Here is a 14,553-nt window from a genome sequence, read left to right as displayed (position 1 = left end):
TTTGGCAGATTTTCTTGGATTGGGAACTGTTGATAGAAATCAGGGAACAACATATGCCAGCTTTGTTTTACCATGGATTTTGGAAATCTCAGCAGAAACCTTGAGGGAAGCCTGATCACTCACACCATGGAAAAGTAATGCAAGGAAAATGTACTAAAGTCAATGTTACCCCCAAACTCTAGCAAAGATCTGAATACAAAATGAAATATACAAGAAATGATTTAGATAGCTGTCATTAGCGAGCTTATTAAATGTGGGTTTGATGGGATAACGAAAATGGATGCAATATTCTAAAACCATCCTCAAAGAGACTTTATCAGTGATTATCTATGACATTTGAGAAATGAAATGAAGTACCAAGGTTTCTGACCTGGGACTGTTACTGTTCTTTAATATTAAATTAATAACTTGGATGAAGTTGGAGAACTATTTATGAAAACTTTCAATAACAACAGAACTAATATCCTTGAAGATAGAAATACAATTTTAAATTACCTTATAAGAGAAATGAGATTTACCTTAGTATGTTTTAACTTGAAGTATCCATTACTTTGTTCCATCCAAATACTATTGATGCTTCTTAGTTCCATATACTGTAATTAAGAGGTTTTGGAGAAATAAACTGAGGCTTCTAAGCCAATAATCTTTTTTTATTGTAAGTTAAAGATACTTGATAAAATTGGCAGTAACTACTTGAAATGTGCAGTGATCTGGCTATGAAAGGGAAAAGGAAAACTGGAGCAAACACACTGTATCTGTCTATAACTCTTTAAACAGACATTTGATTTACTGGAGTGTCAGCGAGTGCAACGTTTGCTCAAAAATCATGTTTGTTTCCTTCAAAACGGCATAACCTTGTTAGTCATTTTTGTGACTTTTAGAATTACAAGCTTGACTCTCCTACCCTGGCAAAGCAATTGGGGTGGGAGAGGAGCACTTTAACACCTTGGCCCAGCAAGGACTAGTCAAAAATTGACATGAAGGCACCAAATAAAATGTTGTTAAAATTAACAATACAAAATCAAAAACATTGCTTTTTATATACTAGATACCTGAGAAAAGATTTAATGTGTTGGTGAAAACCACCTTGCTCTTAGATATAAATTCAAGAGTAGGAACATATCGGGACCTCTCCTATTATTGTCAGTTTAGGCTGAAATTAACAGGGTCAATTACTTGCTTCTGTTGCATATGTTTTCGTCAACTATATGAGGTTACAGTTCAGATCTATGAACAGGTAAAAAATGTGGATATTCAGGCACTGACTAAAAAAATATCACACGAAAAAGAAACCTGCACTTGATATACACTTACTGATATTAGTTGTTTTCCATAAAGAGGTTCAACTTTTCAAGCAATATGTCAGTTTTTTGGAGGAGTTGTTTGATTTATACTATAATTTCCCAGGCCTTTTTCCTTCTTTTACTTTTCATTTCTAGGATTACTAATTGTGAGGTTACGATATCTTTAAATCCTGACTGCAAATGTTAGTGAATATATATAGATATATCTACTGCAGAGGAATTATTGTAGATAATTTTTAAAAAATCAAATATTTATTAAGTAATCAGATTAATGAATTAGAACCTTAGTCTATACTTTCTATATATCAAAATGACTTACATAATAAAAGTTATTTGATCTGTGAAAGGAAGCCTCAGAGATTTTCACAAGCTACTATATATTGTGTGTTAGAGAGAATTATAAAAAAAAAACAACTACAGACAACTAAATGCCTGCCTCTGTATCACTCATCATGATATTGGGATGTTCTTTGTTGGAAGTAATTCCAAACCAGGCTATTAATTTTCTTGGAACATTCATTAAAATAAGACAATTGCAAAGCTCAAAATGATAAGGCAGCCATCAAATTAAGCTGATATGCATAGTTAAGACGCTCAGAACTGAATCCTTCACTGGGCTGTTTTTAAATGGAAATAGCAGACTAATTTATAACTGTGAATGAGACCCATATACAGAGTTTCCTGCGTATTAAGTTATCCCATCAAAGAAATAAAATTCAGCATAACTTTCTCCACTGCCAATCTCAGTTTTTTTCTTGGCTGGAAGTTTTCATATTGGAGAATCACTATCTCTGTTCTTAAGACACGAGGAATGGAAAAATCCTCAAGTAATATAAATCAGTAAATCAAGTTATAGAATAACTATCTCATCTAAACTACATAAAAATAGTAACAATCTAAATTATTAAAGCAAGCATTTTTAAAATCTGTTCATTACCCCTGGAAAGAAAGCCTTCGTGATGCTTTTAACACTGCTTCACACTGTATATTTGTAGAGGAAGGAAAACATCCTTTTAAACCTTACTGTGCCAGCCAGTGTAGCCAATGTCCCTGTTGACTGAGAATTGTGGGGCCTTTAATCTCATATAATATATCAAAAGGCACCAAATTAAGATAGTATTAAGTTATGAGTCAGCAGTCCAAGGACACAATCCAACACTTTGGAGGAAGTGTTACATGTGGCCCAAGGGTAGCCAGATATATGATGCTGCATGATGCTACTTGTATATTTGTAAACTTAAAAGAGTAACAATTCAATCAACACCAGAAATATATTCAAAAAAATAAGTTACTCTGCAAATAAGCCGTAGTGGTTTAACATAACCAGGGCTAGAAGCAGTTTTATTGTTTAACATTTTTTCTCACTACTGCTTGCTACAATGACAAGAACTGTACTGTATTGTACATTTAAAAGACTGTATAGCTTTTTGTCCATTTTCCGGCCAAGAGCAGAAGAGAAAATGGCAGTTTATTATCCTATGTTTATTTCCTTTCTAGCATCATACCTCATACAGCAGATCCTCTTTATAATCCACAACCTACCATCTAAATTAAAAAAGGACACTTCACTTCCCCCCCCCCCCCCCCATCATCTTATTCCCACTTTGCTGGGAATATAGAATTATTCTCTACACATACCTTAATTTTTGAATGTTAGAAAAACTGAAAGTTGGCAATAAGAGCTATCATTTTAATGAATAAAAAGTTCACTAAAAGTTCTTTACCTTGAGCTTTAAAACAAGACAAGACTTGTAGCAAAAAGGGTTTAAAACAGATATTTCTGTTAAGATAAGTGTATAATTATAATAATGATACAACATTTGAATGAGTTTCATATAATTACAAAATACAACTTTTCAACAATACACCATCATTTTAGCTAAGACTAATACAGTAATTGCCAAGAATACTTGGTGACTTATTGACATATGTTATAGCTACACAAAAAAAGTCTGGACTCAAATGCTTTGTGAAATCAAATTAAGATGCTAGTTAAAACAACATACCGTATTTTTCAGACTATAAGATACACTGGTGTATAAGATGCATCAAGATTTCGAAGAGGTAAGGAAGAAAAAAAGTTTTTGCCCTCCTCGGCCGCCAAGAACACTCTGCAGGCCTCCCAAACCCTCTGTGCACCCCTGTTCACAATGGGGCGCATGGGGTGGGGCTTCAGGAGGCCAAAAATGGCTATATTTGGGGTATAAGACACACTAACATTTCCACCCTCTTTTAGGGGGAAAAAGTGTGTTTTATACTCCGAAAGTACGGTAATTTTGAAAGAATCTTTTAGAAAGGAAGAGCCACAGATTATTCAAGAAATTAGTTTACATGTATTCTTATCTTCAAAAGTGGCAACTTGTATTGGTCATAAGAACTGGGTATTTTAACTAGTTATTTCCAAAGAGCTTCTATTTGATTAGAACAGTATTTTCATTATACTTGTATGTAACATGCAACACCTGTTGCACCATCTGCTTAATAACCTGTAAAATTTTGTAGTTTGTATTTTCTAAGCAATGGATTATTTACCCAAGAGGGAAAAATCCAAGTTAATTGATAAACATATCAAGAAAGTAGATAATAAAACCTTCAATTAAACTTTGGAAATAAGTACCTTATGATACTAAATTTACCTCTTTAATTTTATCAGATTAAAACCATTTTCTTTATTTGAGGTTGTCCTATGACTTTAATCAGCAATTAGTTTATTAACAATCTCTTTCAGTACTATGACCTCAAGAACTGTATCTCTTTGGCGTAAAATAAAAATGTAGAACCTTCCCACAAACATTATTATACTTTTACAATTTCTCCACAGAATTTGAATAAAACATTATAAAGTATAAGCCATCTGATTGTGACAAAAATACACTGCATGAAGAAAAAGGATTTTTATATTAATAATTAAATTGTAGTTTTATGAGCAGCCATTCTGGATTGTCTATAAACCTGTATTTTTTTTCTATATTTCCATGTTCAAAAATTAATGTATTAAAGGAAATCTCAGTGGAAATACCTGGGCATTCATCCATTTATCACCAGTTATGGGTTTTTTTTCTCTGCTAAATCATTTATTTTTCAGTGAATTACAAATAAAATATGCCTTCAGGATATTTTCAAAAAGTCAATTTAAAAAATTTAACCTGCCATATTCTAACACACAAACACACACACACATTTTCACTTCAATAAAGTTTGCAATTATACTTCAAGCCAGTTTGGGAATCAACAGTAGTGAAATGATTTACTGTATGCATTCACAAATCAAAGTTAAAGCTTCACTATCTATGGAGCAGAAGCTACCTCTAATGAGAAAATCATATGAAACAACCCCAATGAGATTTTGAATATATGAAAACTTCAGTGTTTTCTGAATTTATCTTCTGCAAATCTCATTTTGTTGGTTTGCAAGTAAGATGCTGCCATGAGGTAGAAACATCACTTTTTCCCCTAATAAACCAAGCATGCATTCTCTTCCTCTAGAGGGTGGAAGAAAACTAACAACATAAGAAATTCAAAGTCTGAAAGAGACAAAAGCTATATGATAGAACATATTATGATGCAGACAACATAATTTTATGTGTTTTATTTGTAAAACCGTGCAAATACAATCTCACTAATTACATTTTCAGACAAGGCTGGAAATGTTTAAATGCAATTTCTAACTATGGAAACATCATGGCATACCCTCTCTGCTGAAAGAGAAAGAAACCAATGACAACCAATGACATTTTATCTCATATTCAAACTCAAAAAAGATGGTAATTAGTCAAGAATTTATATAGTGAAATTCTACGTATGTATGGGCGTAATTTCACTGAATGCAGCAAGCTGCTTCCAGCAACTCCAGTAAATATATCACCATTGTCTTTTAATTTATGTCTTGTATATATTACCTTCAACTCCTAAGTAGTCTTTTTAAACCCTCTATTTTCCTTAGTCTTAGTAAGGTTTCTGCTAGGTAGCCATCTAACATATACTTATAGTAATGTTTATTTGATCAACAAGCAGCAAAATTTAACACTTAATGGCCCTCAGATTTTTGAGAAGAGTAGATTCTACCAGGCAGGACAGAAACTTTGTTTAATTCGGTTTTATTCTGTTTTTTAAATTTTGTATTTATGTATTTTATTGTTTGGCTGTTCACCGCCCTGAGTCCTTCGGGAGTAGGGCGGTATATAAATCAAATAAATAAAATAAAATAAATAAATAAAATAAAATAAATAAACTTACAGAGGAAATCTATTAACAAGGCTTTAATGTCCAGTTCCTTCAAGTGGATAATTGTCAAAAGCATTGTGGGATGTATCCATTCATGAGTGCAGGCCAAATCTCAGAAGTTGGAAACGTGGTCTTCTAGATGTTGCTAAACTAAACTAAAACATCCAATAATTTCTTTTGGCCAAGTTAGGTTTAGCCGACTTGAGATACATTTCAGAAATATCTAAAGAACCACAGTCTTCCCCGTGTGTATATATGAGCACCCATATGAATTCTTGTTAACTAGATTTCCCTCTACCAATAAAACAAAAAGAAAAGAAGTGTTATTCTTTTCTCACTTCCTGAGGATATCTCAGACCTCCCAACATAAAATAATTGATTTTATCTTGGAACAATTAAATAAAGTCATAACAATCGTTTAAAAGTCGAGCTTCTTCAAGCATCTTAATGTCTTATCTATAAGAGCCATGGAAGCGCAGTAATTAGAATGTAATATTATAGGCCAACTCTGCAACCCTATTCGATCCTGACCGGCTCAAGGTTGACACAGCCTTCCATCCTTCCAACGTTGGTAAAATGAGGACCCAGATTGTTGGGAGCAATATACTGACTCTCTAAACCGCTTAGAGGGGGCTGTAAAGCACTGTGAAGTGGTATATAAGTCTAAATGCTATTGCTATTGCCAAAATTTCAATGGTAACTTAGAAGAGAGTATATTCCACACTTCTAGAAATTCTAGAGAGATCTGATCTTATGGTCTCCCTGACCCAAGCGTATGTAGTTGTTTCTTCCCATTGGTGTGAAAATAGCCCTAGTCGGCCACCAATGGGAGTCATGGCCATCGTGACAGACAAAAGGGGCAGTTAACCCCTCCCCCTTCGAAAGGGCCACTTGTTTTGGGCTTGCAACTTGTTCTTATCCACAAACCCGTCCTGGTTGGTTATACTGTCTGGGTGCATAACTTCCCTGTTGTCGCTGAAAGCCTAACCCTGTATATGGCTGAATATAAGGTTTATGGATGGAACGGAGGGCCAGCGATCAAACCTCCTGGAGATTGATGGCAAAACTCTCCTCTTGTCCCTAGATTCCACCAAAATTGGGTCTAGGGATGCTCCAAATAACTTGGCCCCTTTAAAAGGTGCTGAAAACAACTTCCACTTCCTCTTAGTGTCCACCTGCCAGTTTAGCCAAAGGAGACGCCTTTCCATGACGGAAGAGGCAATGGCGCATGTTCCGAATTTTGCCAAATTCAGCGTGGCATCCGGCAGCTACTACTTTATTGAAATCCTGGTGAATCTGGAGGTCACTGGGTGGTACTCTCTCTTGCATTTGTTTTAACCAAAGCAATGACGCTTGGGCAAAAAAGGAAGTGGCCGTGGCAGTCTTGACTGCCCAGGCAGCTGCCTGGTTGACCTTGCGAAGCGTAAGTTCCACCTTTTTCTCATCTGGTTTTAAGATGTCCTCAGCATCTGTGAGAGTTGCTGAGACACTAGCGCCATCACCAGCTCATCAACCTCAGGGGTCTGTAGAAGCTCAGTGATATCCGGGGTGCCATTGTAAAATTTCTTGTCAAAAGATGTGGGATAAACCCCAGGAGAAGCCCACTGACGTTGAATTACGTCCATAAATAGTTGTGGCACTGGAATGGCCTCAGTTTCAGTCATAGGCTCTGAAAAAAGTTGTTGTGGAATCTGCCATCTCTTGAGAGGACTCAGGCTTTGATGAGTCCGTACCCAGCAGGGTCGAACGCTTTGCCTTAAAAAGTAGTGTTTTAAAAAAATGTGACTGGAACACTTGCCCTTGAAGGTAGGTTGTTCAGGTGCCATTTCTTCATCTTCTGATAACTCCTGATCAATCAGGCCCTCTTCCTCGGAGATAGAATTATCACTCCTTGAGGAAGAGTTTGGAGAACAGGAACCCTGGTAATCAGTTATGTCCTTTGGGTCCTGAAAAGATCTACCATGCACCTGTAGTTCGGGCTCCACTGATGCTGCCTGTTGAAAATGCTACCTGCCAGCCTCAAAGCCTCGCTTAACTGCCTCAGAAATCCATTGTTGGACTATAAGCGGCATTCCTGTATCCCACTGCTGTGGGAGTGAAAGTGGCCTCAGACGGATGCCTCCTATGACTTTCAACTGCCCTCTCTTGTGGTAAAGGTGACAGGGACTGTGGAGGCCACAAGCCATTTGTTGATGGATCCATATCTGCCATCAGCACTGAACCCGGCTCTTCCTTGACATTAGAGCCCCTGTTGCGCTGACATTGTCTGGTTCTGATATCAGGCTGTAAGAAGGACCTGCAATAATGTCCACTAGGGGGCTTAGCTGTGTTCTCTGTTTTTGTCCCTTTTGCCACCTGTTTCTCTAAGGCCCTCTAAAGTCTTTGTTCTGCCTTCTCCTGGGCCTTAGATGGCTTCTTGTTAGCAACAGCCTTTATCTTGGCTGCAGCTCCTTTAATCCCACTCTTAGATCTAGAGGATACATATTGGAGCTCTTTCGGTCATCTCTCTGCGCTCACTTAGAAAAGCTGTAGACACTAACATAAGACCTGGTCTACTAGCTTGTCTCCCCACAGCAGTCTCTTCCTTTTCTTCTTCTTTTTTCTAATAAAAGGTCTGAAGGTTTTCCGCCAGAAAAAGCCCCCAAATAGCAACGGCCACAGCAGGCTCAGTAATCTCACCACTCCAGTCGACAGTTGCTCTCAGCAGGTCTACAGAGACTGCTAAATGTTGGAGGTCCCAGTCTACCTCCCAACCGGGCAGGCATCCTAAGAGTCTCAGGAATTCTACAGATATTGCTAGACATTGGAGGTCCTGGTCTACCTCCCAACTGGGCAGGCAGCCTAAGAAAATTTCCACATAATCTGGGCCAGCAATTTCTCTGGGACTGCACTCCCTTCTGGGTAGGCAGCCGAGTCTTGATAGTACAGTGGTCTACGCACCTGTTATTAACACAGCTGCCTGCAATTTACTGCTGGTTCGAATCTCTCCAAGGCTCAAGTTGACTCAGCCTTCCATCCTTTCTAAGGTAGGTGAAATGAGGACCTAGTTTGTGGGGGCAATAAACTGACTTTGTATAAATATACAAAAGTATGAAGGCTATTGTTTAACGCATTGTAAGCCGCCTTGAGTCTCCGGAGAAGGGCGGCATATAAATCAAATTAAAAAAAAAGAGAGAGAGCCCTTCTCCTGTGTGCTACCAGCCAGGAAGCACTGAACCAAAGAGCCAATTGTGCCCTGCGCTCCTGCAAAGCTCCGCTGCTTGATATTACTGCCCTTTTTGAGTAGCAGGCTCGAGGCCACGGCTCTTCACGCTACTCCAACAGTAAAATGGTGCCTCCCAGTCTTCTTCCGATTTCACAGCAAAAGAATAACCACTGCCGCAGCCTCCAACACCCCAAAATGGCATCAGCTGCAAAGAGGAACCTTTTTTACATGCTGAAGTCAAACATCACTCTCCAGCGACACTGTGATCCTCGCAGTCCAGCCAGCAGCTCTTTCAAGGATTTCCTCTTGATTCGGGGTAGCGGGCTCCAACCAATGGCCCTTCACGTTATCCCCTGAAATGGCGCCTGCAGTTCGTGGCGTCTTTTCCTGACCTCCACTTTCCTGCAATCCCAGTTCCTTAGGCGATAGCAGGCTTGAGCCTAGGGCTCTTCACGCTGTAAATCTTCATGGAGCCTTTTCCTGCTTGCAGCAACTATCCAGAATAACTCTGTAAAATCTGTCCTAATTCTAATTTTCTCTCAGGGCTCTCTCTCCTACATCTAGTTGAGCTTTAGACTGAGTCAAAACTGGGGACCATGAGAAGAGGGCTTGTCTTCAGTTTGAACTCCGTCTAAAGAGCTATAAAACAAGAGTCATCCCCATGCGATACCTGGAGTCTACTGGCACCTCACTGAAAAAAGTATATACATTCAAATGCCTTGTCTTTACAAGGGCTCTACATTACATACATTTTGCTATATATGTCAATGTATTTATGTTGCTTTTCTAGAAACATAAATTAGAAAATGCAGATCAGTACAGGAATCTTGTACTTAGATTGACATTCTATAGTATTTGACAACACATTATCTGATGTAGCTTTGTAGTCCTAAATTTCTTAATCCTCTTTTCACAAGTCAGTAGGCCACTGACTATTTGCTAACTCTTTCTCCAATCACTTGATATCCTGCAAATATAAGATTTTAATAACCATCACCTAACTGGAATTTTCTGGAAATCTAAAGATCTTTGGAACTTTTCCAAAGGACCACAGACTAGACTTTTGGACATTGCTTGGTCAGCAAATAAGAATTAAAATATAGTTTGAGAGATCTAAATTGTTTCAACAGCAGCATTTACAAGACAAAGAGATATATAGGCAATGAATAATCAGCCAACTTCAGAAGTTTATTTGAATTTCTATTAGATAGAAATATTCAACAAATACTGTACAAGCAAAGCTATGAGTACACTAAGCCTTGAAGCTTGACTATAGTATGTGTGGATAATATAAATACTCAAATTTTGTATTTCTGATGGTTACCACTTTAATACAAAGCTAAATATCCAGAACAGTGTTTTTTAACCTTGTATATTTTAAGATGTGTGGACTTCAACTACCAGAATTCTCCAGTCAGCATGCTGGCTGGGAAATTCTGGGACTAGTCCGTGCATCTTAAAATGGCCAAGGTTAAGAAATACTTAGGCAGACACTTGATTTGTATGCAGTAGTCTATTCACTTAAAGACCACCATCCGCCAGCAGAATGGAAATGTTCAAGTCTTGTACCTTCTATACATTGGTTACACAAATTTGCTTTGTAATCTTGAGGGATCCTGCAGAGTCTTTCTGGGAGGTAAGGGAATAGAAAACAAGAGGCACTTTATTCACAGGGTAGTTTGGCCAAAGAATATTTGTGCCAAACTCTTTTGATCTTGCATCCTGTCTGTGGCAGATTTTCCAAGATATGTCATTTATTTAGTTCGTTTGTATATACAATATAATGTTTAAGTTCAAAACCTGCACATGTGAATTTCAGGTAGACTTTTATTTGGTTGCTAAAATATGTGCTAGCACTTAACTACAGCCAGAAATACACATAAAGCCTTCTTTACAACAACTAACTAGAGAACCCCATCACCAGCAGTATGCCTGACAATTACTCATGCAGAGCCTGGTGACAGAATATATATAAACATGATCCAGTACATTACTTTACCCTTGACCTTTGATAAATAAACTATGACGTTAGAATAGCAAGGGTTTCAGGCTTTTTATCTTGTTATTCCCTATCTTATGAGTTTGACCATGTAACATATTGAGCTGAAAACATTGAAGAGCAGAGAGGTTTACTATGCTTATATAAGCCAAATGTTCTGCCAAAAATTTAATGTTGCTGGAATATGGGACCGCTATAAACTCATTTCTCAGCCGCATATCCAAAAATTAGCATAATTTGAATTTAACATTAACTCTATTTTTGGGGTAGTATAAAATAAAAACAAATATATAGGTAGCCAACAAACCAATAATTTTTTTTTAACCATAAAAAAATCAATTTGTATACAAAGCAGTATAGCTATGCAGAATTTGCTGATACTCCCTACAAAAATTGCTTGTCAAAGTTTGATGTTGCCTGAACTCCATCAGTGATAAAGGCCTCATCATGAGGGGTGGGGGTGGAAATTGCTTGTCAATGTTTGATGTGACCCTGGAAGGCAAAAAGTTCTCAGTTAAGAATGCTGGAAATATGGAAAAAGTGATGTTGTAGAATAATTTGTAAAGCTTCATACACCATGAATGAACTTAACAGTTGCTTAGTGTTAGCTCTATAGTCTCCATTCAGCAGAATCACTTTACAACTGCCTGGGTTTTTCCCCAGAAACAATGTGATATGAATGTCACGTGACCTGCCAAACTTGGAATAGAAATGTTTCTATCAATTGCTGTGGTGGAGAATCTGACTTTTAATGTCCATTGGCCAGATGTTATTTCATGCTGTATTAGCAGTCCTACAGCATCAATACAGGTTCACTGCTACATATTATCTGTTGCATATATCTTGCTAGTCCAGACTTAGTATAGTGATATAAACAATACTACAGTAATGTATTACAAGTAATAACTAAAAAGGAGCAAATCTGTGTACAATCAAATAACATGTTTAAATTATAGAATGAAAAACAAAAGCTATTTCGTATTTATCAATATATTACAGAATGCTACATATTTTAACATAACAGAGAGTTTAATGTTTTGGGAAGCAATTTCACTTTTAGTAATGTGTTGTTTCATAAAACAGTACAATTATGAATAAACCTAATACAATTCAAACTGGCAACCAAAATAGCTATACTATTAGTCTAACCAAGAAAATGCGTATTGGTCTTGGGATGTTAACATGTTTACTTGTTTTTCCCTTATCAAATAATTGGATGTGTGCCAGTGGTTGTCAGTTTTTGATATTTAACTTTTCCAGTCGACATAATTTCTGAAGGTAAGTTTGGATTTCCTTGAACTGCATTTAAATCCTGCAAGGTGTGTTTGTCCCAAAAATGTATTTTTTACATCAATGCCTTGTACTACTGGAATAACATTTCTGATACAGGTAGCCCTCGATTTACAACAGTTCATTTAGTGACCATTCAAAGTTACAACAGCACTGAAAAAAGTGACTTATGATCATTTTTCACACCTATGATTGTGGTAGCATCCCCATGTTCACATGATTTACATTCAGATGCTTAACATCTGGTTCATATTTATGACGGTTGTGGTGTCCTAGGGTCATATGATCCCTTTTTGCTCCCTTCTGAAAATGGGGAAGCCAGATTCATTTAACAACTGTGCTACTGATTTAACAACTGCAGTGATTCACTTAACAAATGTGGCAAGAAAAGTCCTAAGATGCCGCAAAACTCACTTAACAAATTTCTCACTTAACAACATAAATTCTGGGCTCAATTGCGGTTGTAAGTCATGGACTAACTGCACTTATACAATAAATAAGTAAATAAATAAATGCCTACCTTAAATATAGACTAAATAAATAAATAAATAAGCAAATAAATCTGATCAGTATAAGCATGGGAGTCTGAAAATGTTTACAAGGGACTATGTGCCATTGAGGAAGATTTTATAATTTTAGTGGGCATCTAACCTAAGACATAATTACCATATTTTTCGGAGTATAAGACACACAGGAGTATAAGTCGCAGCTTAGTTTTTCGGGAGGAAAATAGGGGGAAAAAATCTGCCTACCAGGTATTCATCTGGCTAACGTCCTTAGTCCTTCAGCACATTAGTTTGCTGGTTTTGAGTGTGCGCATGATTTTTATCCCCTGCTTTGGGATAAAAAATAGCTTCTAAAGCACATCTGAAGGAACAGCAATGAGAAAAGCAGGCAAAGCACGGAGATCGCTTCACTCACTAGCATCTCCTTAGAGCTGAAAAAAAGCTTCTAAAGCACAGCTGAGAGTCGGAGGGAGCAGGCAAAACTCGGAAGATGCTTCACTCGCTAGCACGTCATTAGGGCTGAAAAAAAGCTTCGAAAAAGCTACATTTGGATAAGACGCACCAGACGCAACCAAATTTTCAGCCTCTTTTAGGGGGGAAAAAGGTGTGTCTTATACTCCGAAAAATATGGTAAGTATATCTGCATTTTTATTTGACATAAATATATAGAAGTCTTGTTAAACTGAACATCTATTCAAAAGAAGGAAGTTCTTGATTGTATGAAGCCAAAACCTAGTGAGATGCTAGATCAACTGCAAAGAAAGGATGGTCCATCTCCTTCCTGTGCTACAGCTTCTCTCAAGGATCAAAGAAAACTATTCCAAAGCTAGTTTCCCCCCTAATCAGGGAGAGGCATTTGGCATGAATGGAGTTGCTATATGTTAAGTAGCACACACATTTCAAAATGTATGTTGAGCAGCAAATATCAAGAACAAGATTTGCATATATATTTTTAAAAAGTTGTATTTTCCAAAAATGGAAAGCTTAATTAAATCAATTTATTCTGCTGTTATTCATTATCACAACTTAAGAAATTTCATTTGAGAACTTTACTTATATTCTCTTTTGAGCTATTTTAGGAATTGTTGTTTTTGGTGTTAAGACAAAAATATAAATGGGATTTATAACAATTTCTGTTCATATAAGATATCCACTCCATTTTTCTATCTCTAATAAAGGTTGCCAATTTTTTATAGCATGCTCCTGTAATCTTTATGCCCTTTATGCTATATCTCAAGAGTCCTATATATCGCAGAAGCAGACTGGGACCCCTTATTTCCATTCATTAAGGATATGATATCATCACAATGTCACATTTGGATTTATTATGTTATTATACTGACTGCTCAATATTTCAAATTAATATCCTGTTGTTTGCAGATTCGGATGCAGGTGGTCTTCAACTTACGACCACGATTGAGCCCAAAATTTCTGTTGTTAAGGGAAACAGTTGTTAAATGAATTTTATCCCATTTTATAATCTTTCTTGCTATAATTGTTAAGTGAATAACTGCAGCTATTAAATTAGTAACATGATTAAGTGAATCTGACTTCCCCATTGACTTGAGTTGCAACAGTCATAAATACGAGTCAGTTATTTTTATAAATAACTCAAGTTGGTGAACATATACAAAATCCTTCCTTCTTCTATTTTTCCCATAACAACAACCCAACAACTTGTGTAGTAAGTTGGGCTGAGACAGAGTGACTGGCCCAAAGTCATCCAGATGGCTTTCAAGCCTAAAACAGGACTAGAACTCACCGTCTCCTGGCTTCTAGCTTGGTACTTTAACCACTAGACCAAACTGGTTTGGAGACATGATCCAGACCATTCACAACTGCAAGTTTCTACCAAACACAGACTAATCAGATGCACATTATTTTTCTCCTCCAGAGAAATCTTGAGTATTTAAAACATTTGATTAGGAGCATAACAAAGGCCTAACACGTTAGGTATTTATGGAACAATGTTAAAAGTGTCAACGTTAATAAATAAATAAACAACTAAAGTTTCCAAGGTACATA

At 36.9% G+C, this 14,553-nt stretch overlaps 1 protein-coding gene across 3 annotated transcripts in view; it reads right to left on the bottom strand.

Annotated features, from left to right (window-relative positions):
- The window catches only part of MPPED2 (metallophosphoesterase domain containing 2), a 148,297-nt gene that overhangs the window by 101,232 nt on the left and 32,512 nt on the right, over window positions 1–14,553 (bottom strand). The gene's annotated exons all lie outside the window — the stretch shown is intronic.

This window comes from Pituophis catenifer, unplaced genomic scaffold (assembly GCF_029215685.1).
Source record: "Pituophis catenifer annectens isolate HBS135680 unplaced genomic scaffold, rPitCat1.0.hap2 SCAF_1, whole genome shotgun sequence".
Taxonomy (NCBI): domain Eukaryota; kingdom Metazoa; phylum Chordata; class Lepidosauria; order Squamata; family Colubridae; genus Pituophis; species Pituophis catenifer.
Note: the sequence above shows the minus strand (reverse complement) of the source record. Positions and strands in the feature narration are given on the sequence as shown.